The sequence below is a fragment of the Nothobranchius furzeri genome, unplaced genomic scaffold (assembly GCF_043380555.1).
Source record: "Nothobranchius furzeri strain GRZ-AD unplaced genomic scaffold, NfurGRZ-RIMD1 Scf026, whole genome shotgun sequence".
In the NCBI taxonomy this organism is placed as follows: domain Eukaryota; kingdom Metazoa; phylum Chordata; class Actinopteri; order Cyprinodontiformes; family Nothobranchiidae; genus Nothobranchius; species Nothobranchius furzeri.
In genome coordinates this window covers 1,708,789-1,734,071 of record NW_027223043.1, presented here as the reverse complement: position 1 = coordinate 1,734,071, position 25,283 = coordinate 1,708,789, and positions in this window count along the sequence as shown.

Sequence of the window (25,283 nt, the reverse complement as noted above, 5' to 3'; positions counted from 1 at the left end):
TGACTGTGTGAGGGAGAGGGACTTTGACTGTGACTGTGTGAGCGAGAGGGACTGTGACTGTGACTGTGTGAGGGAGAGGGACTGTGACTGTGTGAGGGAGAGGGACTGTGACTGTGACTGTGACTGTGTGAGGGAGAGGGACTGTGACTGTGTGAGGGAGAGGGACAGTGACTGTGACTGTTACTGTGACTTTGTGAGGGAGAGGGACTGTGACTGCGTGAGGGAGAGGGACTGTGACTTTGACTGTGTGAGGGAGAGGGACTGTGACTGTGACTGTTTCTGTGACTTTGTGAGGGAGAGGGACTGTGACTGTGACTGTGTGAGGGAGAGGGACTGTGACTGTGACTGTGACTGTTTCTGTGACTTTGTGAGGGAGAGGGACTGTGACTGTGACTGTGACTGTGTGAGGGAGAGGGACTGTGACTGTGACTGTGTGAGGGTGAGGGACTGTGACTGTGACTGTGTGAGGGAGAGGGACTGTGACTGTGACTGTGACTGTGTGAGGGAGAGGGACTGTGACTGTGACTGTGTGAGGGAGAGGGACTGTGACTGTGACTGTTACTGTGTGAGGGAGAGGGACTGTGACTGTGACTCTTACTGTGTGAGGGAGAGGGACTGTGACTGTGACTGTGTGAGGGAGAGGGACTGTGACTGTGACTGTGTGAGGGAGAGGAACTGTGACTGTGACTGTGTGAGGGAGAGGGACTGTGACTGTGACTGTGTGAGGGAGAGGGACTGTGACTGTGACTGTGACTGTGTGAGGGAGAGGAACTGTGACTCTTACTGTGTGAGGGAGAGGGACTGTGACTGTGACTGTGTGAGGGAGAGGGACTGTGACTGTGACTGTGACTGTGTGAGGGAGAGGAACTGTGACTGTGACTGTGTGAGGGAGAGGGACTGTGACTGTGACTGTGTGAGGGAGAGGGACTGTGACTGTGACTGCGACTGTGTCAGGGAGAGGGACTTTGACTGTGTGAGGGAGAGGGACTGTGACTGTGTGAGGGAGAGGGACTGTGACTGTGTGAGGGAGAGGGACTGTGACTGTGACTGTGACTGTGTGAGGGAGAGGGACTGTGACTGTGTGAGGGAGAGGGACTGTGACTGTGTGAGGGCGAGGGACTGTGACTGTGTGAGGGAGAGGGACTGTGACTGTGTGAGGGAGATGGACTGTGACTGTGACTGTGTGAGGGAATGGGACTGTGACTGTGACTGTGACTGTGACTGTGTGAGGGAGAGGGACTGTGACTGTGTGAGGGAGAGGGACTGTGACTGTTTGAGGGCGAGGGACTGTGACTGTGTGAGGGAGAGGGACTGTGAATGTGACTGTGTGAGGGAGAGGGACTGTGACTGTGACTGTGTGAGGGAGAGGGACTGTGACTGTGACTGTGTGAGGAAGAGGGACTTTGACTGTGTGAGGGAGAGGGACTGTGACTGTGTGAGGGAGATGGACTGTGACTGTGACTGTGTGAGGGAGAGGGACTGTGACTGTGACTGTGACTGTGTGAGGGAGAGGGACTGTGACTGTGTGAGGGAGAGGGACTGTGACTGTGTGAGGGCGAGGGACTGTGACTGTGTGAGGGAGAGGGACTGTGACTGTGTGAGGGAGATGGACTGTGACTGTGACTGTGTGAGGGAGAGGGACTGTGACTGTGACTGTGACTGTGACTGTGTGAGGGAGAGGGACTGTGACTGTGTGAGGGAGAGGGACTGTGACTGTGTGAGGGCGAGGGACTGTGACTGTGTGAGGGAGAGAGACTGTGACTGTGTGAGGGAGATGGACTGTGACTGTGACTGTGTGAGGGAGAGGGACTGTGACTGTGACTGTGTGAGGGAGAGGGACTGTAACTGTGTGAGGGAGAGGGATTGTGACTGTGACTGTGTGAGCGAGAGGGACTGTGACTGTGACTGTGTGAGCGAGAGGGACTGTGACTGTGTGAGGGAGAGGGACTTTGACTGTGACTGTGTGAGCGAGAGGGACTGTGACTGTGTGAGGGAGAGAGACTGTGACTGTGTGAGGGAGAGGGACTGTGACTGTGACTGTGACTGTGTGAGGGAGAGGGACTGTGACTGTGACTGTTTCTGTGACTTTGTGAGGGAGAGGGACTGTGACTGTGACTGTGTGAGGGACAGGGACTGTGACTTTGACTGTGTGAGGGAGAGGGACTGTGACTGTGACTGTGTGAGGGAGAGGGACTGTGACTGTGACTGTGTGAGGGTGAGGGACTGTGACTGTGACTGTGTGAGGGAGAGGGACTGTGACTGTGACTCTGAAATTTTGATTTCAGAAGTGGGGGGGACACACCAGGCTTGTGCGGATTTGGGGTGGGGGTGTTATGTAAAGACCCCTTGACACGTCACTTGCCCATCTCAATAATTTTTCCATCCTCTATATATATATATATATATATATATATATATATATATATATATACATACATATCAAAGTTAAAAAATGTACAACTCTATTATTATTTTTATTTATTATCTTTACTGAAGTGCAGTTTTGGCTGTTGACAATGGATAGGCCATTGTATTTATTGTTTTGGGTCTTTTTTATTGTTTTTGGTGCAACATTTTCTAACAGGGAGTGAGATTCCTTTTTTATTCAATTTTTGTTTGTTATTTTTATTCATTTAGAAGTTCTGGTTCTGGACATTTCAATGTTAAATGAAGGTTTATTTGTTGCATTTTAAAGGGTGTACTTGCATTATTATGATATATTAACATTATATTAGTGGTTATTTTGGTCTAGATAATGTTGACAATATCATTTATCATCAACAATTTGTTGGACAAAATATCGTCCAGCAAAATGTGTTACTTTCCCAGGCCTAGTCAAAAGTATAAAAATTATTTATACATAAACGGTCCCTCCTGAGATCTGGCCGTTTGTTCATTTGCTGTGTTAGAGGACATGCTGAACTAATGTTTTACACATGATCATCACCCTAACATTTGAGTGTATAAAAACATATTAAATATGTTTTTTCCCTTAAAAGTGTTTAAACAGTTGTTGCATTTCAACACACAAAAAATAAATGGAAAAAATAAGATAAATCTAATGAAAAGTGTACATCTTTGACATTAAGCTTAAAAAAATCTGTTGACAATGATGATACTGTTCATTTTTCAGAGCTTTTTAATGTGAAAATATACATTGCAATAGATAAGTTTACAATAAAGTTAAATGATAAAAGTTTTGAAGTTACACTTCTACTACTACTAGTTAATAATAATTATGATGATAATAGTAATAATAATGAAAAAATAATTATAATAATACGAACAAATTGTGTCCGAGGAGTCAGTTATGTGGAGGAGATGAGTTTGTAAAAGTTAGTTTTGAGTATGTGTGTGAAGGAGGAGGTGAGTCTGAGCTTAATGCAGGTCTGTCACATGTTCCAACTTACGTTTTGACTTTGAAAGAAGTCTCTTATATCCACTTTTCGTTTTCTTGACATGCTGCCTCCTGGCTGTGCCTAACTACCAAAGACTCACAAATGAACACTTATTCAAATGTTATGTAATGGAAGCTGAGCTGAGCTCTGATATTACACAGCGTCTAGTTGACGATGTGACTCAGTACCGGTGTTCCCTAGCGGCTCCAAACTAGCAAAACAACGTGAGCACGTTCTGACTGTTTACAACTTGAGTGACAGCAGCAACAGCCAATAATACGTTAGCAAGTATCAGCAGAGCCAATAGATTAGCTTTTGGGCGGGTCTAATAGGAAACCGGTTTCCGTTTCGGTCCTAGTGCTCAACCAAATCCATTTAATGGAGCGTAACATTGTTTTTGGACGGAAAAAAGAGCAGGGGACCAAAACTGCCTTTTGAAAAAGTGGGGGGGACATGTCCCACCCGTCCCCCCCCCAAAATTACGTCCCAGACTGTGACTGTGTGAGGGAGAGGGACTGTGACTGTGACTGTGACTGTGTGAGAGAGAGGGACTGTGACTGTGACTGTGTGAGCGAGAGGGACTTTGACTGTGACTGTGTGAGCGAGAGGGACTGTGTATGTGTGAGGGAGAGGGACTGTGACTGTGTGAGGGAGAGGGACTGTGACTGTGACTGTGTGAGGGAGAGGGACTGTGACTGTGACTGTGTGAGGGAGAGGGACTGTGACTGTGACTGTGACTGTGTGAGGGAGAGGGACTGTGACTGTGACTGTGACTGTGTGAGGGAGAGGGACTGTGACTGTGACTGTGTGAGGGAGAGGGACTGTGTCTGTGTGAGGGAGAGGGACTGTGTCTGTGTGAGGGAGAGGGACTGTGACTGTGACTGTGTGAGGGAGAGGGACTGTGACTGTGACTCTGTGAGGGAGAGGGACTGTGACTGTTACTGTAAATGTGTGAGTGAGAGGGACTGTGACTGTGACTGTGTGAGGGAGAGGGACTGTGACTTTGACTGTGTGAGGGAGAGGGACTGTGACTGTGTGAGGGAGAGGGACTGTGACTGTGTCTGTGTGAGGGAGAGTGTCTGTGACTGTGACTGTGTGAGGGAGAGGGACTGTGACTGTGAGGGACTGTGTGAGGGAGAGGGACTGTGACTGTGACTGTGTGAGGGAGAGGGACTGTGACTGTGTCTGTGTGAGGGAGAGGGACTGTGACTGTGTCTGTGTGAGGGAGAGGGAATGTGACTGTGACTGTGAGGGACTGTGTGAGGGAGAGGGTCTGTGACTGTGACTGTGAGTGACTGTGTGAGGGAGAGGGACTGTGACTGTGACTGTGAGGGACTGTGTGAGGGAGAGGGACTGTGACTGTGAGGGACTGTGTGAGGGAGAGGGACTGTGACTGTGACTGTGTGAGGGAGAGGGACTGTGACTGTGACTGTGACTGTGTGAGGGAGAGGGACTGTGACTGTGAGGGACTGTGTGAGGGAGAGGGACTGTGACTGTGAGGGAGAGGGACTTTGACTGTGTGAGGGAGAGGGACTGTGACTGTGTGAGGGAGAGGGACTGTGACTGTGTGAGGGAGAGGGACTGTGACTGTGACTGTGTGAGGGAGAGGGACTTTGACTGTGTGAGGGAGAGGGACTGTGACTGTGTGAGGGAGAGGGACTGTGACTGTGTGAGGGAGAGGGACTGTGACTGTGAGGGACTGTGTGAGGGAGAGGGACTGTGACTGTGACTGTGTGAGGGAGAGGGACTTTGACTGTGTGAGGGAGAGGGACTGTGACTGTGACTGTGTGAGGGAGAGGGTCTGTGACTGTGACTGTGTGAGGGAGAGGGACTGTGACTGTGAGGGACTGTGTGAGGGAGAGGGACTGTGACTGTGACTGTGTGAGGGAGAGGGACTGTGACTGTGACTCTGTGAGGGAGAGGGACTGTGACTGTTACTGTAAATGTGTGAGTGAGAGGGACTGTGACTGTGACTGTGTGAGGGAGAGGGACTGTGACTTTGACTGTGTGAGGGAGAGGGACTGTGACTGTGTGAGGGAGAGGGACTGTGACTGTGTCTGTGTGAGGGAGAGTGTCTGTGACTGTGACTGTGTGAGGGAGAGGGACTGTGACTGTGAGGGACTGTGTGAGGGAGAGGGACTGTGACTGTGACTGTGTGAGGGAGAGGGACTGTGACTGTGTCTGTGTGAGGGAGAGGGACTGTGACTGTGTCTGTGTGAGGGAGAGGGAATGTGACTGTGACTGTGAGGGACTGTGTGAGGGAGAGGGTCTGTGACTGTGACTGTGAGTGACTGTGTGAGGGAGAGGGACTGTGACTGTGACTGTGAGGGACTGTGTGAGGGAGAGGGACTGTGACTGTGAGGGACTGTGTGAGGGAGAGGGACTGTGACTGTGACTGTGTGAGGGAGAGGGACTGTGACTGTGACTGTGACTGTGTGAGGGAGAGGGACTGTGACTGTGAGGGACTGTGTGAGGGAGAGGGACTGTGACTGTGACTGTGAGGGAGAGGGACTTTGACTGTGTGAGGGAGAGGGACTGTGACTGTGTGAGGGAGAGGGACTGTGACTGTGTGAGGGAGAGGGACTGTGACTGTGACTGTGTGAGGGAGAGGGACTTTGACTGTGTGAGGGAGAGGGACTGTGACTGTGTGAGGGAGAGGGACTTTGACTGTGTGAGGGAGAGGGACTGTGACTGTGTGAGGGAGAGGGACTGTGACTGTGTGAGGGAGAGGGACTGTGACTGTGAGGGACTGTGTGAGGGAGAGGGACTGTGACTGTGACTGTGTGAGGGAGAGGGACTTTGACTGTGTGAGGGAGAGGGACTGTGACTGTGACTGTGTGAGGGAGAGGGTCTGTGACTGTGACTGTGTGAGGGAGAGGGACTGTGACTGTGTCTGTGTGAGGGAGAGGGACTGTGACTGTGACTGTGAGGGACTGTGTGAGGGAGAGGGACTGTGACTGTGAGGGACTGTGTGAGGGAGAGGGACTGTGACTGTGAGGGACTGTATGAGGGAGAGGGACTGTGACTGTGACTGTGAGGGACTGTGTGAGGGAGAGGCACTGTGACTGTGAGGGACTGTGTGAGGGAGAAGGACTGTGACTGTGACTGTGAGGGACTGTGTGAGGGAGAGGGACTGTGACTGTGACTGTGAGGGACTGTGTGAGGGAGAGGGACTGTGACTGTATGAGGGAGAGGGACTGTGACTGTGACTGTGAGGGACTGTGTGAGGGAGAGGTACTGTGACTGTGACTGTGAGGGACTGTGTGAGCGAGAGGGACTGTGACTGTGTGAGGGAGAGGGACTGTGACTGTGTGAGGGAGAGGGACTGTGACTGTGACTGTGTGAGGGAGAGGGACTGTGACTGTGACTGTGACTGTCACTGTGTGAGGGAGAGGGACTGTGACTGTGACTGTCACTGTGTGAGGGAGAGGGACTGTGACTGTGACTGTGTGAGGGAGAGGGACTGTGACTGTGACTGTGACTGTGTGAGGGAGAGGGACTGTGACTGTGACTGTGACTGTGTGAGGGAGAGGGACTGTGACTGTGACTGTGAGGGACTGTGTGAGGGAGAGGGACTGTGACTGTGACTGTGAGGGACTGTGTGAGGGAGAGGGACTGTGACTGTGTCTGTGACTGTGACTGTGTGAGGTAGAGGGACTGTGACTGTGACTGTCACTGTGTGAGGGAAAGGGACTGTGACTGTGACTGTGTGAGGGAGAGGGACTGTGACTGTGACTGTGACTCTGTGAGGGAGAGGGACTGTGACTGTGACTGTGACTGTGTGAGGGAGAGGGACTGTGACTGTGACTGTGAGGGACTGTGTGAGGGAGAGGGACTGTGACTGTGACTGTGAGGGACTGTGTGAGGGAGAGGGACTGTGACTGTGACTGTGACTGTGTGAGGTAGAGGGACTGTGACTGTGACTGTGTGAGGGAGAAGGACTATGACTGTGTGACGGAGAGGGACTGTGACTCTGTGAGGGAGAGGGACTGTGACTGTGTGAGGGAGAGGGACTGTGACTGTGACTGTGTGAGCCAGAGCGACTGTGACTGTGTGAGGGAGAGGGATTGTGACTGTGACTGTGTGAGCGAGAGGGACTGTGACTGTGACTGTGTGAGCGAGAGGGACTGTGACTGTGACTGTGTGAGGGAGAGGGACTGTGACTGTGTGAGGGAGAGGGACTGTGACTGTGACTGTGTGAGGGAGAGGGACTGTGACTGTGTGAGGGAGAGGGACTGTGACTGTGTCTGTGTGAGGGAGAGGGTCTGTGACTGTGACTGTGTGAGGGAGAGGGACTGTGACTGTGAGGGACTGTGTGAGGGAGAGGGACTGTGACTGTGACTGTGAGGGACTGTGTGAGGGAGATGGACTGTGACTGTGACTGTGACTGTGTGAGGGAGAGGGACTGTGACTGTGTCTGTGTGAGGGAGAGGGACTGTGACTGTGACTGTGACTGTGACTGTGTGAGGTAGAGGGACTGTGACTGTGACTGTGTGAGGGAGAAGGACTATGACTGTGTGACGGAGAGGGACTGTGACTCTGTGAGGGAGAGGGACTGTGACTGTGTGAGGGAGAGGGACTGTGACTGACTGTGACTGTGTGAGGGAGAGGGACTGTGACTGTGACTGTGACTGTCACTGTGTGAGGGAGAGAGACTGTGACTGTGACTGTGTGAGGGAGAGGGACTGTGACTGTGACTGTGTGAGGGAGAGGGACGTTGACTGTGACTGTGACTGTGTCAGGGAGAGGGACTGTGACTGTGTGAGGGAGAGGGACTGTGACTGTGACTGTGTGAGGGAGAAGGACTGTGACTGTGTGAGGGAGAGGGACTGTGACTCTGTGAGGGAGAGGGACTGTGTCTGTGTGAGGGAGAGGGACTGTGACTGTGTGAGGGAGAGGGACTGTGACTGACTATGTGAGGGAGAGGGAGTGTGACTGTGACTCTTACTGTTTGAGGGAGAGGGACTGTGAATGTTACTGTGTGAGGGAGAGGGACTGTGACTGTGACTGTGACTGTGTGAGGGAGAGGGACTGTGACTGTGAGGGACTGTGTGAGGGAGAGGGACTGTGACTGTGAGGGACTGTGTGAGGTAGAGGGACTGTGACTGTGACTGTGAGGGACTGTGTGAGGGAGAGGGACTGTGACTGTGACTGTGTGAGGGAGAGGGACTGACTCTGTGAGGGAGAGGGACTGTGACTGTGTCTGTGTGAGGGAGAGGGACTGTGACTGTGACTGTGTGAGTGAGAGGGACTGTGACTGTGTGAGGGAGAAGGACTATGACTGTGTGAGGGAGAGGGACTGTGACTGTGTGAGGGAGAGGGATTGTGACTGACTGTGTGAGGGAGAGGGACTGTGACTGTGACTGTGTGAGGGAGAGGGACTGTGACTGTGACTGTGTGAGGGAGAGGGACTGTGACTGTGACTGTGTGAGGGAGAGGGACTGTGACTGTGACTGTGTGAGGGAGAGGGACTGTGACTGTGTGAGGGAGAGAGACGTTGACTGTGACTGTGTGAGGGAGAGGGACTTTGACTGTGTGAGGGAGAGGGACTGTGACTGTGTCAGGGAGAGGGACTGTGACTGTGACTGTGTGAGGGAGAGGGACTGTGACTGTGTCAGGGAGAGGGACTGTGACTGTGACTGTGTGAGGGAGAGGGACTGTGACTGTGTCAGGGAGAGGGACTGTGACTGTGTGAGGTAGAGGGACTGTGACTGTGTGAGGGAGAGGGACTGTGACTGTGTGAGCGAGAGGGACTGTGACTGTGACTGTGTGAGGGATAGGGACTGTGACTGTGACTGTGACTGTCACTGTGTGAGGGAGAGGGACTGTGACTGTGACTGTCACTGTGTGAGGGAGAGGGACTGTGACTGTGACTGTGTGAGGGAGAGGGACTGTGACTGTGACTGTGACTGTGTGAGGGAGAGGGACTGTGACTGTGACTGTGACTGTGTGAGGGAGAGGGACTGTGACTGTGACTGTGAGGGACTGTGTGAGGGAGAGGGACTGTGACTGTGACTGTGAGGGACTGTGTGAGGGAGAGTGACTGTGACTGTGTCTGTGACTGTGACTGTGTGAGGTAGAGGGACTGTGACTGTGACTGTCACTGTGTGAGGGAAAGGGACTGTGACTGTGACTGTGTGAGGGAGAGGGACTGTGACTGTGACTGTGACTGTGTGAGGGAGAGGGACTGTGACTGTGACTGTGACTGTGTGAGGGAGAGGGACTGTGACTGTGACTGTGAGGGACTGTGTGAGGGAGAGGGACTGTGACTGTGACTGTGAGGGACTGTGTGAGGGAGAGGGACTGTGACTGTGACTGTGACTGTGTGAGGTAGAGGGACTGTGACTGTGACTGTGTGAGGGAGAAGGACTATGACTGTGTGACGGAGAGGGACTGTGACTCTGTGAGGGAGAGGGACTGTGACTGTGTGAGGGAGAGGGACTGTGACTGTGACTGTGTGAGCCAGAGCGACTGTGACTGTATGAGGGAGAGGGATTGTGACTGTGACTTTGTGAGCGAGAGGGACTGTGACTGTGACTGTGTGAGCGAGAGGGACTGTGACTGTGACTGTGTGAGGGAGAGGGACTGTGACTGTGTGAGGGAGAGGGACTGTGACTGTGTGAGGGAGAGGGACTGTGACTGTGACTGTGTGAGGGAGAGGGACTGTGACTGTGTGAGGGAGAGGGACTGTGACTGTGTCTGTGTGAGGGAGAGGGTCTGTGACTGTGACTGTGTGAGGGAGAGGGACTGTGACTGTGAGGGACTGTGTGAGGGAGAGGGACTGTGACTGTGACTGTGAGGGACTGTGTGAGGGAGATGGACTGTGACTGTGACTGTGACTGTGTGAGGGAGAGGGACTGTGACTGTGTCTGTGTGAGGGAGAGGGACTGTGACTGTGACTGTGACTGTGACTGTGTGAGGTAGAGGGACTGTGACTGTGACTGTGTGAGGGAGAAGGACTATGACTGTGTGACGGAGAGGGACTGTGACTCTGTGATGGAGAGGGACTGTGACTGTGTGAGGGAGAGGGACTGTGACTGACTGTGACTGTGTGAGGGAGAGGGACTGTGACTGTGACTGTGACTGTCACTGTGTGAGGGAGAGAGACTGTGACTGTGACTGTGTGAGGGAGAGGGACTGTGACTGTGACTGTGTGAGGGAGAGGGACGTTGACTGTGACTGTGTCAGGGAGAGGGACTGTGACTGTGTGAGGGAGAGGGACTGTGACTGTGACTGTGTGAGGGAGAAGGACTGTGACTGTGTGAGGGAGAGGGACTGTGACTCTGTGAGGGAGAGGGACTGTGTCTGTGTGAGGGAGAGGGACTGTGACTGTGTGAGGGAGAGGGACTGTGACTGACTGTGTGAGGGAGAGGGACTGTGACTGTGACTGTGTGAGGGAGAGGGACTGTGACTGTGAGGGACTGTGTGAGGGAGAGGGACTGTGACTGTGACTGTGAGGGACTGTGTGAGGTAGAGGGACTGTGACTGTGACTGTGAGGGACTGTGTGAGGGAGTGGGACTGTGACTGTGACTGTGTGAGGGAGAGGGACTGACTCTGTGAGGGAGAGGGACTGTGACTGTGTCTGTGTGAGGGAGAGGGACTGTGACTGTGACTGTGTGAGGGAGAGGGACTGTGACTGTGTGAGGGAGAAGGACTATGACTGTGTGAGGGAGAGGGACTGTGACTGTGTGAGGGAGAGGGATTGTGACTGACTGTGTGAGGGAGAGGGACTGTGACTGTGACTGTGTGAGGGAGAGGGACTGTGACTGTGACTGTGTGAGGGAGAGGGACTGTGACTGTGACTGTGTGAGGGAGAGGGACTGTGACTGTGACTGTGTGAGGGAGAGGGACTGTGACTGTGTGAGGGAGAGAGACGTTGACTGTGACTGTGTGAGGGAGAGGGACTTTGACTGTGTGAGGGAGAGGGACTGTGACTGTGTCAGGGAGAGGGACTGTGACTGTGACTGTGTGAGGGAGAGGGACTGTGACTGTGTCAGGGAGAGGGACTGTGACTGTGACTGTGTGAGGGAGAGGGACTGTGACTGTGTCAGGGAGAGGGACTGTGACTGTGTGAGGTAGAGGGACTGTGACTGTGTGAGGGAGAGGGACTGTGACTGTGTGAGCGAGAGGGACTGTGACTGTCACTGTGTGAGGGATAGGGACTTTGACTGTGACTGTGTGAGGGAGAGGGACTGTGACTGTGTGAGGGAGAGGGACTGTGACTGTGTGAGGGCGAGGGACTGTGACTGTGTGAGGGAGAGGGACTGTGACTGTGTGAGGGAGAGGGACTGTGACTGTGACTGTGACTGTGTGAGGGAGAGGGACTGTGACTGTGTGAGGGCGAGGGACTTTGACTGTGTGAGGGAGAGGGACTGTGACTGTGTGAGGGAGAGGGACTGTAACTGTGTGAGGGAGAGGGAGTTTGACTGTGACTGTGTGAGCGAGAGGGACTGTGACTGTGTGAGGGAGAGGGACTGTGACTGTGTGAGGGAGAGGGACTGTGTCTGTGTGAGGGAGAGGGACTGTGACTGTGTGAGGGAGAGGGACTGTGACTGTGACTGTGTGAGGGAGAGGGACTGTGCCTGTGACTGTGACTGTGTGAGGGAGAGGGACTGTGACTGTGACTGTGTGAGGGAGAGGGACTGTGACTGTGACTGTTACTGTGAGGACTGTGTGAGGGAGAGGGACTGTGACTGTGACTGTGTGAGGGAGAGGGACTGTGACTCTGTGAGGGAGAGGGACTGTGTCTGTGTGAGGGAGAGGGACTGTGACTGTGACTCTTACTGTGTGAGGGAGATGGACTGTGACTGTGACTGTGTGAGGGAGAGGGACTGTGACTGTGTGAGGGAGAGGGACTGTGACTGTGTCAGGGAGAGGGACTGTGACTGTGACTGTGTGAGGGAGAGGGATTGTGACTGTGTGAGGTAGAGGGACTGTGACTGTGTGAGGGAGAGGGACTGTGACTGTGACTGTGTGAGGGAGAGGGACTGTGACTGTGTGAGGGAGAGGGACTGTGACTGTGTGAGGGAGAGGGACTGTGTGAGGGAGAGGGACTATGACTGTGTGAGGGAGAGGGACTGTGACTGTGACTGTGTGATCGAGAGGGACTGTGACTGTGACTGTGTGAGGGAGAGGGACTGTGTGAGGGAGAGGGACTGTGACTGTGTGAGGGAGAGGGACTGTGACTGTGTGAGGGAGAGGGACTGTGACTGTGACTGTGACTGTGTGATGGAGAGGGACTGTGACTGTGACAGTGACTGTGTGAGGGAGAGGGACTGTGACTGTGACTGTGACTGTGTGATGGAGAGGGACTGTGACTGTGACTGTGACTGTGTGAGGGAGAGGGACTGTGACTGTGACTGTGTGAGGGAGAGGGACTGTGACTGTGACTGTGACTGTGTGAGGGAGAGGGACTGTGACTTTGACTGTGACTGTGTGAGGGAGAGGGACTGTGACTGTGACTGTGTGAGGGAGAGGGACTGTGACTGTGACTGTGTGAGGGAGAAGGACTATGACTGTGTGAGGGAGAGGGACTGTGACTCTGTGAGGGAGAGGGACTGTGACTGTGTGAGGGAGAGAGACTGTGACTGACTGTGTGAGGGAGAGGGACTGTGACTGTGACTGTGTGAGGGAGAGGGACTGTGACTGACTTTGTGAGGGAGAGGGACTGTCACTGTGACTGTGACTGTGTCAGGGAGAGGGACTGTGACTGTGACTGTGTGAGGGAGAGGTACTGTGACTGTGACTGTGTGAGGGAGAGGGACTGTGACTGTGACTGTGACTGTGTGAGGGAGAGGGACTGTGACTGTGACTGTGACTGTGTGAGGGAGAGGGACTGTGACTGTGACTGTGTCAGGGAGAGGGACTGTGTGAGGGAGAGGTACTGTGACTGTGACTGTGTGAGGGAGAGGGACTGTGACTGTGACTGTGACTGTGTGAGGGAGAGGGACTGTGACTGTGAGGGACTGTGTGAGGGAGAGGGACTGTGACTGTGACTGTGAGGGACTGTGTGAGGGAGAGGGACTGTGACTGTGTGAGGGAGAGGGACTGTGACTGTGTAAGGGAGAGGGACTGTGACTGTGTGAGGGTGAGGGACTGTGACTGTGTGAGGGAGAGGGACTGTGACTGTGACTGTGTCAGGGAGAGGGACTTTGACTGTGTGAGGGAGAGGGACTGTGACTGTGACTGTGTGAGCGAGAGGGACTGTGACTGTGACTGTGTCAGGGAGAGGGACTTTGACTGTGTGAGGGAGAGGGACTGTGACTGTGACTGTGTCAGGGAGAGGGACTTTGACTGTGTGAGGGAGAGGGACTGTGACTGTGACTGTGTGAGCGAGAGGGACTGTGACTGTTAGTGTGTGAGGGAGAGGGACTGTGACTGTGTGAGGGAGAGGGACTGTGACTGTGTGAGGGAGAGGGACTGTGACTGTGTGAGGGAGAGGGACTGTGACTGTGTGAGGGTGAGGGACTGTGACTGTGTGAGGGAGAGGGACTGTGACTGTGTGAGGGAGAGGGATTGTGACTGTGTGAGGGCAAGGGACTGTGACTGTGTGAGGGAGAGGAACTGTGACTGTGACTGTGTGAGGGAGAGGGACTGTAACTGTGTGAGGGAGAGGGATTGTGACTGTGACTGTGTGAGGGAGAGGGACTGTGACTGTGTGAGGGAGAGGGACTGTGACTGTGACTGTGTGAGGGAGAGGGACTGTAACTGTGTGAGGGAGAGGGATTGTGACTGTGACTGTGTGAGCGAGAGGGACTGTGACTGTGTGAGGGAAAGGGACTGTGTCTGTGTGATGGAGAGGGACTGTGACTGTGTGAGGGAGAGGGACTGTGACTGTGACTGTGTGAGGGAGAGGGACTGTGACTGTGACTGTGACTGTGTGAGGGAGAGGGACTGTGACTGTGACTGTGAGGGACTGTGTGAGGGAGAGGGACTGTGACTGTGACTGTGAGGGACTGTGTGAGGAAGAGGGACTGTGACTGTGAGGGACTGTGTGAGCGAGAGGGACTGTGACTGTGTGAGGGAGAGGGACGTTGACTGTGACTGTGACTGTGTCAGGGAGAGGGACTGTGACTGTGTGAGGGAGAGGGACTTTGACTGTGTGAGGGAGAGGGACTGTGACTTTGTGAGGTAGAGGGACTGTGACTGTGTGAGGGAGAGGGACTGTGACTGTGACTGTGTGAGCGAGAGGGACTGTGACTGTGACTGTGTGAGGGAGCGTCTCCAGGAGAGAGGCCCAAGCAAGACGCGCCCCGAGGAGCATCTTGCCACATGTCAGCACTGGGTCTGACTGAGCGCCTCCAGGAGAGAGGCTCCAGCAAGACGCACCCCGAGGAGCGTAAGGCCACATGTCACTACTCAGTGTGACTGAGCGCCTCCAGGAGAGAGGCCCAAGCAAGACGCGCCCCGAGGAGCGTCTTGCCACATGTCAACAATGGGTCTGACTGAGGGCCTCCAGGAGAGAAGCCCAAGCAACACGCGGCCCGAGGAGCGTCTTGCCACATGTCAGCACTCGGTCTGACTGAGCGCCTCCAGGAGAGAGGCCCAAGCAAGACGCGGCCCGAGGAGCGTCTTGCCACATGTCAACAATGGGTCTGACTGAGGGCCTCCAGGAGAGAAGCCCAAGCAACACGCGGCCCGAGGAGCGTCTTGCCACATGTCAGCACTCGGTCTGACTGAGCGCCTCCAGGAGAGAGGCCAAAGCAAGACGCGCCCCGAGGAGCGTCTTGACACATGTCAACAATGGGTCTGACAGAAGGCCTCCATGAGAGAGGCCCAAACAAGACGCGCCCCGAGGAGTGTCTTGCCACATGTCAACACTGGGTCTGACAGAGGGCCTCCAGGAGAGAGGCCCAAGCAAGACGTGCCCCGAGAAGTGTCTTGCCACATGTCACCACTTGGTCTGACTGAGCGCCTCCAGGAGAGAGGCCCAAGCAACACGCGCCCCGAGGAGCGTCAGGCCACATGTAACTACTCATTCTGACTGAGCGCCTCCAGGAGAGAGGCCCAAGCAAGACGCGCCCCGAGGAGCGTCTTGCCACATGTCACTACTCAGTCTGACTGAGCGCCTCCAGGAGAGAGGCCCAAGCAACACGCGCCCCAAGGAGCGTCAGGCCACATGTCAGCGCTGGGTCTGACTGAGCGCCTCCAGGAGATAGGCCCCAGCAAGACGCGCCCCGAGGAGCGTCTTGCCTTATGTCAGCACTCGGTCTGACTGAGCGCCTCCAGGAGAGAGGCCCAAGCAAGACGCGCCCCGAGGAGCGTCTTGCCACATGTCAACAATGGGTCTGACTGAGGGCCTCCAGGAGAGAGGCCCAAGCAAGATGCGCCCGGAGGAGCGTCTTGCCACATGTCAACACTTGGTCTGACAGAGGGCCTCCAGGAGAGAGGCCCAAGCAAGACGCGCCCCGAGGAGCGTCTTGCCACATGTCACCTCTGGTTCTGACTGAGCGCCTCCAGGAGAGAGGCCCCAGCAAGACCCGCCCCAAGGAGCGTCTTGTCACATGTCAACACTGGGTCTGTCTGAGCGCCTCCAGGAGAGAAGCCCAAGCAAGACGCGCCCCGAGGAGTGTCTTGTCACATGTCAACACTGGGTCTGTCTGAGCGCCTCCAGGAGAGAGGCCCAAGCAAGATGCGCCCGGAGGAGCGTCTTGCCACATGTCAACAATGGGTCTGACTGAGGGCCTCCAGGAGAGAGGCCCAAGCAAGATGCGCCCGGAGGAGCGTCTTGCCACATGTCAACACTTGGTCTGACAGAGGGCCTCCAGGAGAGAGGCCCAAGCAAGACGCGCCCCGAGGAGCGTCTTGCCACATGTCACCTCTGGTTCTGACTGAGCGCCTCCAGGAGAGAGGCCCCAGCAAGACGCGCCCCAAGGAGCGTCTTGTCACATGTCAACACTGGGTCTGTCTGAGCGCCTCCAGGAGAGAAGCCCAAGCAAGACGCGCCCCGAGGAGTGTCTTGTCACATGTCAACACTGGGTCTGTCTGAGCGCCTCCAGGAGAGAAGCCCAAGCAAGACGCGCCCCGAGGAGTGTCTTGCCACATGTCAACAATGGGTCTGACTGAGGGCCTCCAGGAGAGAAGCCCAAGCAAGACGCGCCCCGAGGAGCGTCTTGACACATGTCAACACTGGGTCTGACAGAGGGCCTCCAGGAGAGAGGCCCAAGCAAGACGCGCCCCGAGGAGTGTCTGTCCACATGTCACCACTGGGTCTGACTGAGCGCCTCCAGGAGAGAGGCCCAAGCAAGACGCGCCCCGAGGAGCGTCAGGCCACATGTCACTACTCAGTCTGACTGAGCGCCTCCAGGAGAGAGGCCCAAGCAAGACGTTCCCCGAGGAGCGTCTTGCCACATGTCAGCACTGGGTCTGACTGAGCGCCTCCAGGAGAGAGGCCCCAGCAAGATGCACCCCGAGGAGCGTCAGGCCACATGTCACTACTCAGTCTGACTGAGCGGCTCCAGGAGAGAGGCCCAAGCAAGACGCGCCCCGAGGAGCGTCTTGCCACATGTCACCTCTGGTTCTGACTGAGCGCCTCCAGGAGAGAGGCCCAAGCAAGACGTGCCCCGAGGAGCGTCTTGCCACATGTCAACAATGGGTCTGACTGAGGGCCTCCAGGAGAGAAGCCCAAGCAACACGCGGTCCGAGGAGCGTCTTGCCACATGTCAGCACTCGGTCTGACTGAGCGCCTCCAGGAGAGAGGCCCAAGCAAGACGCGCCCCGAGGAGCGTCTTGCCACATGTCAACAATGGGTCTGACTGAGGGCCTCCTGGAGAGAAGCCCAAGCAACACGCGGCCCGAGGAGCGTCTTGCCACATGTCAGCACTCGGTCTGACTGAGCGCCTCCAGGAGAGAGGCCAAAGCAAGACGTGCCCCGAGGAGCGTCTTGACACATGTCAACAATGGGTCTGACAGAGGGCCTCCATGAGAGAGGCCCAAGCAAGACGCGCCCCGAGGAGTGTCTTGCCACATGTCAACACTGGGTCTGACAGAGGGCCTCCAGGAGAGAGGCCCAAGCAAGACGCGCCCCGAGAAGTGTCTTGCCACATGTCACCACTTGGTCTGACTGAGCGCCTCCAGGAGAGAGGCCCAAGCAACACGCGCCCCGAGGAGCGTCAGGCCACATGTCACTACTCATTCTGACTGAGCGCCTCCAGGAGAGAGGCCCAAGCAAGACGCGCCCCGAGGAGCGTATTGCCACATGTCACCACTTGGTCTGACTGAGCGCCTCCAGGAGAGAGGCCCAAGCAACACGCGCCCCGAGGAGCGTCAGGCCACATGTCACTACTCAGTCTGACTGAGCGCCTCCAGGAGAGAGGCCCAAGCAAGACGCGCCCCGAGGAGCGTCTTGCCACATGTCAACAATGGGTCTTACTGAGGGCCTCCAGGAGAGAAGCCCAAGCAAGACGCGCCCCAAGGAGCTTCTTGCCACATGTCAACACTCGGTCTGACTGAGCGCCTCCAGGAGAGAGGCCAAAGCAAGACGCGCCCCGAGGAGCGTCTTGACACATGTCAACACTGGGTCTGACAGAGGGCCTCCATGAGAGAGGCCCAAGCAAGACGCGCCCCGAGGATTGTCTCTCCACATGTCAACACTGGGTCTGACAGAGGGCCTCCAGGAGAGAGGCCCAAGCAAGACGCGCCCCGAGGAGTGTCTTGCCACATGTCACCACTTGGTCTGACTTAGTTCCTCCAGGAGAGAGGCCCAAGCAACACGCGCCCCGAGGAGCGTCAGGCCACATGTCACTACTAATTCTGACTGAGCGCCTCCAGGAGAGAGGCCCAAGCAAGACGCGCCCCGAGGAGCGTCTTGCCACATGTCACCACTTGGTCTGACTGAGCGCCTCCAGGAGAGAGGCCCAAGCACCACGCGCCCCGAGGAGCGTCAGGCCACATGTCACTACTCAGTCTGACTGAGCACCTCCAGGAGAGAGGCCCAAGCAAGACGAGCCCCGAGGAGCGTCTTGCCACATATCAACAATGGGTCTTACTGAGGGCCTCCAGGAGAGAAGCCCAAGCAAGACGCACCCCGAGGAGCTTCTTGCCACATGTCAACACTGGGTCTGACAGAGGGCCTCCAGGAGAGAGGCCCAAGCAAGACGCGCCCCGAGGAGTGTCTTGCCACATGTCACCACTTGGTCTGACTGAGCGCCTCCAGGAGAGAGGCCCAAGCAACACGCGCCCCGAGGAGCGTCAGGCCACAGGTCACTACTCATTCTGACTGAGCGCCTCCAGGAGAGAGGCCCAAGCAAAACGCGCACCGAGGAGCGTATTGCAACATGTCACCACTTGGTCTGACTGAGCGCCTCCAGGAGAGAGGCCCAAGCAACACGCGCCCCGAGGAGCGTCAGGCCACATGTCACTACTCAGTCTGACTGAGCGCCTCCAGGAGAGAGGCCCAAGCAAGACGCGCCCCGAGGAGCGTCTTGCCACATGTCAACAATGGGTCTTACTGAGGGCCTCCAGGAGAGAAGCCCAAGCAAGACACGCCCCGAGGAGCTTCTTGCCACATGTCAGCACTCGGTCTGACTGAGCGCCTCCAGGAGAGAGGCCAAAGCAAGACGCGCCCCGAGGAGCGTCTTGACACATGTCAACACTGGGTCTGACAGAGGGCCTCCATGAGAGAGGCCCAAGCAAGACGCGCCCCGAGGAGTGTCTTGCCACATGTCAACACTGGGTCTGACAGAGGGCCTCCAGGAGAGAGGCCCAAGCAAGACGCGCCCCGAGGAGTGTCTTGCCACATGTCACCACTTGGTCTGACTGAGTTCCTCCAGGAGAGAGGCCCAAGCAACACGCGCCCCGAGGAGCGTCAGGCCACATGTCACTACTCATTCTGACTGAGCGCCTCCAGGAGAGAGGCCCAAGCAAGACGCGCCCCGAGGAGCGTCTTGCCACATGTCACCACTTGGTCTGACTGAGCGCCTCCAGGAGAGAGGCCCAAGCAACACGCGCCCCGAGGAGCGTCAGGCCACATGTCACTACTCAGTCTGACTGAGCGCCTCCAGGAGAGAGGCCCAAGCAAGACGCGCCCCGAGGAGCGTCTTGCCACATATCAACAATGGGTCTTACTGAGGGCCTCCAGGAGAGAAGCCCAAGCAAGACGCGCCCCGAGGAGCTTCTTGCCACATGTCAACACTGGGTCTGACAGAGGGCCTCCAGGAGAGAGGCCCAAGCAAGACGCGCCCCGAGGAGTGTCTTGCCACATGTCACCACTTGGTCTGACTGAGCGCCTCCAGGAGAGAGGCCCAAGCAACACGCGCCCCGAGGAGCGTCAGGCCACATGTCACTACTCAGTCTGACTGAGCGCCTCCAGGAGAGAGGCCCAAGCAAGACGCGCCCCGAGGAGCGTCTTGCCACATGTCAATACTGGGTCTGACTGAGTGCCTCCATGAGAGAAGCCCCAGCAAGACGCGCCCCGAGGAGCGTCTTGCCACATGTCACTACTCGGTCTGTTTGAGCGCCTCCAGGAGAGAGGCCCAAGCAAGACGCGCCCCGAGGAGCGTCTTGCCACATGTCAGCACTAGGTCTGACTGAGCGGCTCCAGGAGAGAGGCCAGAGCAAGACGCGCCCCGAGGAGCGTCTTGCCACATGTCAACACTGGGTCTGACTGAGCGCCTCCAGGAGAGAGGCCCAAGCAAGAAACGCCCGAGGAACCTCTTGACACATGTCAACACTGGGTCTGAATGATCGCCTCCCCAGGAGAGAGGCCCAAGCAAGACGCACCCCGAGGAGCGTCTTGCCACATGTCAACAATCGGTCTGACTGAGGGCCTCCAGGAGAGAAGCCCAAGCAAGACGCGCCCCGAGGAGCTTCTTGCCACATGTCAACACTGGGTCTGACAGAGGGCCTCCAGGAGAGAGGCCCAAGCAAGACGCGCCCCGAGGAGTGTCTTACCACATGTCACCACTTGGTCTGACTGAGCGCCTCCAGGAGAGAGGCCCAAGCAACACGCGCCCCGAGGAGCGTCAGGCCACATTTCACTAATCAGTCTGACTGAGCGCCTCCAGGAGAGAGGCCCAAGCAAGACGCGACCCGAGGAGCGTCTTGCCACGTGTCAACACTGGGTCTGATTGAGGGCCTTCTGGAGAGAGGCCCAAGCAAGACGCGCCCCGAGGAGCGTCTTGCCACATGTCAACAATGGTTCTTACTGAGGGCCTCCAGGAGAGAAGCCCAAGCAAGACGCGCCCCGAGGAGCTTCTTGCCACATGTAAGCACTCGGTCTGACTGAGCGCCTCCAGGAGAGAGGCCAAAGCAAGACGCCCACCGAGGAGCGTCTTGACACATGTCAACACTGGGTCTGACAGAGGGCCTCCATGAGAGAGGCCCAAGCAAGACGCGCCCCGAGGAGTGTCTTGCCAAATGTTAACACTGGGTCTGACTGAGCGCCTCAGGGAGAGAGGTCCAAGCAAGACGCGCCCCGAGGAGCGTCTTGCCACATGTCAATACTGGGTCTTACTGAGCGGCTCCAGGAGAGAGGCCCAAGCAAGACTCGCCCCGAGGAGCGTCTTGCCACATGTCAACACTGGGTCTGACTGAGCGCCTCCAGGAGAGAGGCCCAAGCAAGAAACGCCCGAGGAACCTCTTGACACATGTCAACACTGGGTCTGACTGATCTCCTCCCCAGGAGAGAGGCCCAAGCAAGACGCGCCCCGAGGAGCGTCTTGCCACATGTCAACAATCGGTCTGACTGAGGGCCTCCAGGAGAGAAGCCCAAGCAAGACGCGCCCCAAGGAGCATCTTGCCACATGTCAGCACTCTGTCTGACTGAGCGCCTCCAGGAGAGAGGCCCAAGCAAGACGCGCCCCGAGGAGCATCTTGCCACATGTCACCTCTGGGTCTGACTGAGCACCTCCAGGAGAGAGGCCCAAGCAAGACGCGCCCCGAGGAGCGTCTTGTCACATGTCAACACTGGGTCTGACTGAGCGCCTCCAGGAGAGAGGCCCAAGCAAGAAACGCCCGAGGAGCGTCTTGACACATGTCAACACTGGGTCTGACTGATCGCCTCCCCAGGAGAGAGGCCCAAGCAAGACGCGCCCTGAGGAGTGTCTTGCCACATGTCAACACTGGGTCTGACCGAGCGCCTCCAGGAGAGAGGCCCAAGCAAGACGCGCCTGGAGGAGCGTTTTGCCACATGCAAACACTGGGTCTGACAGAGGGCCTCAAGGGGAGAGGCCCAAGCAAGATGCGCCCCGAGGAGCATCTTGCCACATATCAACAATGGGTCTGACTGAGGGCCTCCAGGAGAGAAGCCCAAGCAAGACGCGCCCCGAGGAGCTTCTTGCCACATGTAAGCACTCGGTCTGACTGAGCGCCTCCAGGAGAGAGGCCAAAGCAAGACGCCCACCGAGGAGCGTCTTGACACATGTCAACACTGGGTCTGACAGAGGGCCTCCATGAGAGAGTCCCAAGCAAGACGCGCCCCGAGGAGTGTCTTGCCAAATGTCAACACTGGGTCTGACTGAGCGCCTCAGGGAGAGAGGTCCAAGCAAGATGCGCCCCGAGGAGCGTCTTGCCACATGTCACTACTCGGTCTGACTGAGCGCCTCAGGGAGAGAGGTCCAAGCAAGACGCGCCCCGAGGAGCGTCTTGCCACATGTCAATACTGGGTCTGACTGAGTGCCTCCATGAGAGAAGCCCCAGCAAGACGCGCCCCGAGGAGCGTCTTGCCACATGTCACTACTCGGTCTGTTTGAGCGCCTCCAGGAGAGAGGCCCAAGCAAGACGCGCCCCGAGGAGCGTCTTGCCACATGTCAGCACTAGGTCTGACTGAGCGGCTCCAGGAGAGAGGCCAGAGCAAGACGCGCCCCGAGGAGCGTCTTGCCACATGTCAACACTGGGTCTGACTGAGCGCCTCCAGGAGAGAGGCCCAAGCAAGAAACGCCCGAGGAACCTCTTGACACATGTCAACACTGGGTCTGAATGATCGCCTCCCCAGGAGAGAGGCCCAAGCAAGACGCACCCCGAGGAGCATCTTGCCACATGTCAACAATCGGTCTGACTGAGGGCCTCCAGGAGAGAAGCCCAAGCAAGACGCGCCCCGAGGAGCTTCTTGCCACATGTCAACACTGGGTCTGACAGAGGGCCTCCAGGAGAGAGGCCCAAGCAAGACGCGCCCCGAGGAGTGTCTTACCACATGTCACCACTTGGTCTGACTGAGCGCCTCCAGGAGAGAGGCCCAAGCAACACGCGCCCCGAGGAGCGTCAGGCCACATTTCACTAATCAGTCTGACTGAGCGCCTCCAGGAGAGAGGCCCAAGCAAGACGCGCCCCGAGGAGCGTCTTGCCACGTGTCAACACTGGGTCTGATTGAGGGCCTTCTGGAGAGAGGCCCAAGCAAGACGCGCCCCGAGGAGCGTCTTGCCACATGTCAACAATGGTTCTTACTGAGGGCCTCCAGGAGAGAAGCCCAAGCAAGACGCGCCCCGAGGAGCTTCTTGCCACATGTAAGCACTCGGTCTGACTGAGCGCCTCCAGGAGAGAGGCCAAAGCAAGACGCCCACCGAGAAGCGTCTTGACACATGTCAACACTGGGTCTGACAGAGGGCCTCCATGAGAGAGGCCCAAGCAAGACGCGCCCCGAGGAGTGTCTTGCCAAATGTTAACACTGGGTCTGACTGAGCGCCTCAGGGAGAGAGGTCCAAGCAAGACGCGCCCCGAGGAGCGTCTTGCCACATGTCAATACTGGGTCTTACTGAGCGGCTCCAGGAGAGAGGCCCAAGCAAGACTCGCCCCGAGGAGCGTCTTGCCACATGTCAACACTGGGTCTGACTGAGCGCCTCCAGGAGAGAGGCCCAAGCAAGAAACGCCCGAGGAACCTCTTGACACATGTCAACACTGGGTCTGACTGATCTCCTCCCCAGGAGAGAGGCCCAAGCAAGACGCGCCCCGAGGAGCGTCTTGCCACATGTCAACAATCGGTCTGACTGAGGGCCTCCAGGAGAGAAGCCCAAGCAAGACGCGCCCCAAGGAGCATCTTGCCACATGTCAGCACTCTGTCTGACTGAGCGCCTCCAGGAGAGAGGCCCAAGCAAGACGCGCCCCGAGGAGCATCTTGCCACATGTCACCTCTGGGTCTGACTGAGCACCTCCAGGAGAGAGGCCCAAGCAAGACGCGCCCCGAGGAGCGTCTTGTCACATGTCAACACTGGGTCTGACTGAGCGCCTCCAGGAGAGAGGCCCAAGCAAGAAACGCCCGAGGAGCGTCTTGACACATGTCAACACTGGGTCTGACTGATCGCCTCCCCAGGAGAGAGGCCCAAGCAAGACGCGCCCTGAGGAGTGTCTTGCCACATGTCAACACTGGGTCTGACCGAGCGCCTCCAGGAGAGAGGCCCAAGCAAGACGCGCCTGGAGGAGCGTTTTGCCACATGCAAACACTGGGTCTGACAGAGGGCCTCAAGGGGAGAGGCCCAAGCAAGATGCGCCCCGAGGAGCATCTTGCCACATATCAACAATGGGTCTGACTGAGGGCCTCCAGGAGAGAAGCCCAAGCAAGACGCACCCCGAGGAGCGTCTTGCCACATGTCAGCACTCGGTCTGACTGAGCGCCTCCAGGAGAGAGGCCCAAGCAAGACGTGCCCCGAGGAGCGTCTTGCCACATGTCAACACTGGGTCTGACTGAGCGCCTCCAGGAGAGAGGCCCAAGCAAGACGCGCCCCGAGGAGCGTCTTGCCACATGTGAACATTGGGTCTGACTGAGCGCCTCCAGGAGAGAGGCCCAAGCAAGACGCGCCCGGAGGAGCGTCTTGCCACATGTCAGCACTCGGTCTGACTGAGCGCCTCCAGGAGAGAGGCCCAAGCAAGACGCGCCCCGAGGAGCGTCTTGCCACATGTCAACACTGGGTCTGACTGAGCGCCTCCAGGATTGAGGCCCAAGCAAGACGCGCCCCGAGGAGCGTCTTGTCACATGTCACTACTCGGTCTGACTGAGCGCCTCCAGGAGAGAGGCCCAAGCAAGACGTGCCCCGAGGAGCGTCTTGCCACATGTCAACAATGGGTCCGACTGAGGGCCTCCAGGAGAGAAGCCCAAGCAAGACGCGCCCCAAGGAGCATCTTGCCACATGTCAGCACTCGGTCTGACTGAGCGCCTCCAGGAGAGAGGCCCAAGCAAGACGTGACCCGAGGAGCGTCTTGCCACATGTCAACACTGGGTCTGACTGAGCTTGTCCAGGAGAGAGGCCCAAGCAAGACGCGCCCCGAGGAGCGTCTTGCCACATGTCACCTCTGGGTCTGACTGAGCGCCTCCAGGAGAGAGGCCCAAGCAAGACGCGCCCCGAGGAGCGTCTTGTCACATGTCAACACTGGGTCTGACTGAGCGCCTCCAGGAGAGAGGCCCAAGCAAGAAACGCCCGAGGAGCGTCTTGACACATGTCAACACTGGGTCTGACTGATCGCCTCCCCAGGAGAGAGGCCCAAAGCAAGACGCGCCCTGAGGAGTGTCTTGCCACATGTCAACACTGGGTCTGACTGAGCGCCTCCAGGAGAGAGGCCCAAGCAAGACGCGCCTGGAGGAGCGTTTTGCCAAATGTCAACACTGGGTCTGACAGAGGGCCTCAAGGGGAGAGGCCCAAGAAAGATGCGCCCCGAGGAGCGTCTTGCCACATGTCAGCACTCGGTCTGACTGAGCGCCTCCAGGAGAGAGGCCCAGGCAAGACGTGCCCCGAGGAGCGTCTTGCCACATGTCAACACTGGGTCTGACTGAGCGCCTCCAGGAGAGAGGCCCAAGCAAGACGCGCCCCGAGGAGCGTCTTGCCACATGTGAACACTGGGTCTGACTGAGCGCCTCCAGGAGAGAGGCCCAAGCAAGACGCGCCCGGAGGAGCGTCTTCCCACATGTCAGCACTCGGTCTGACTGAGCGCCTCCAGGAGAGAGGCCCAAGCAAGACGTG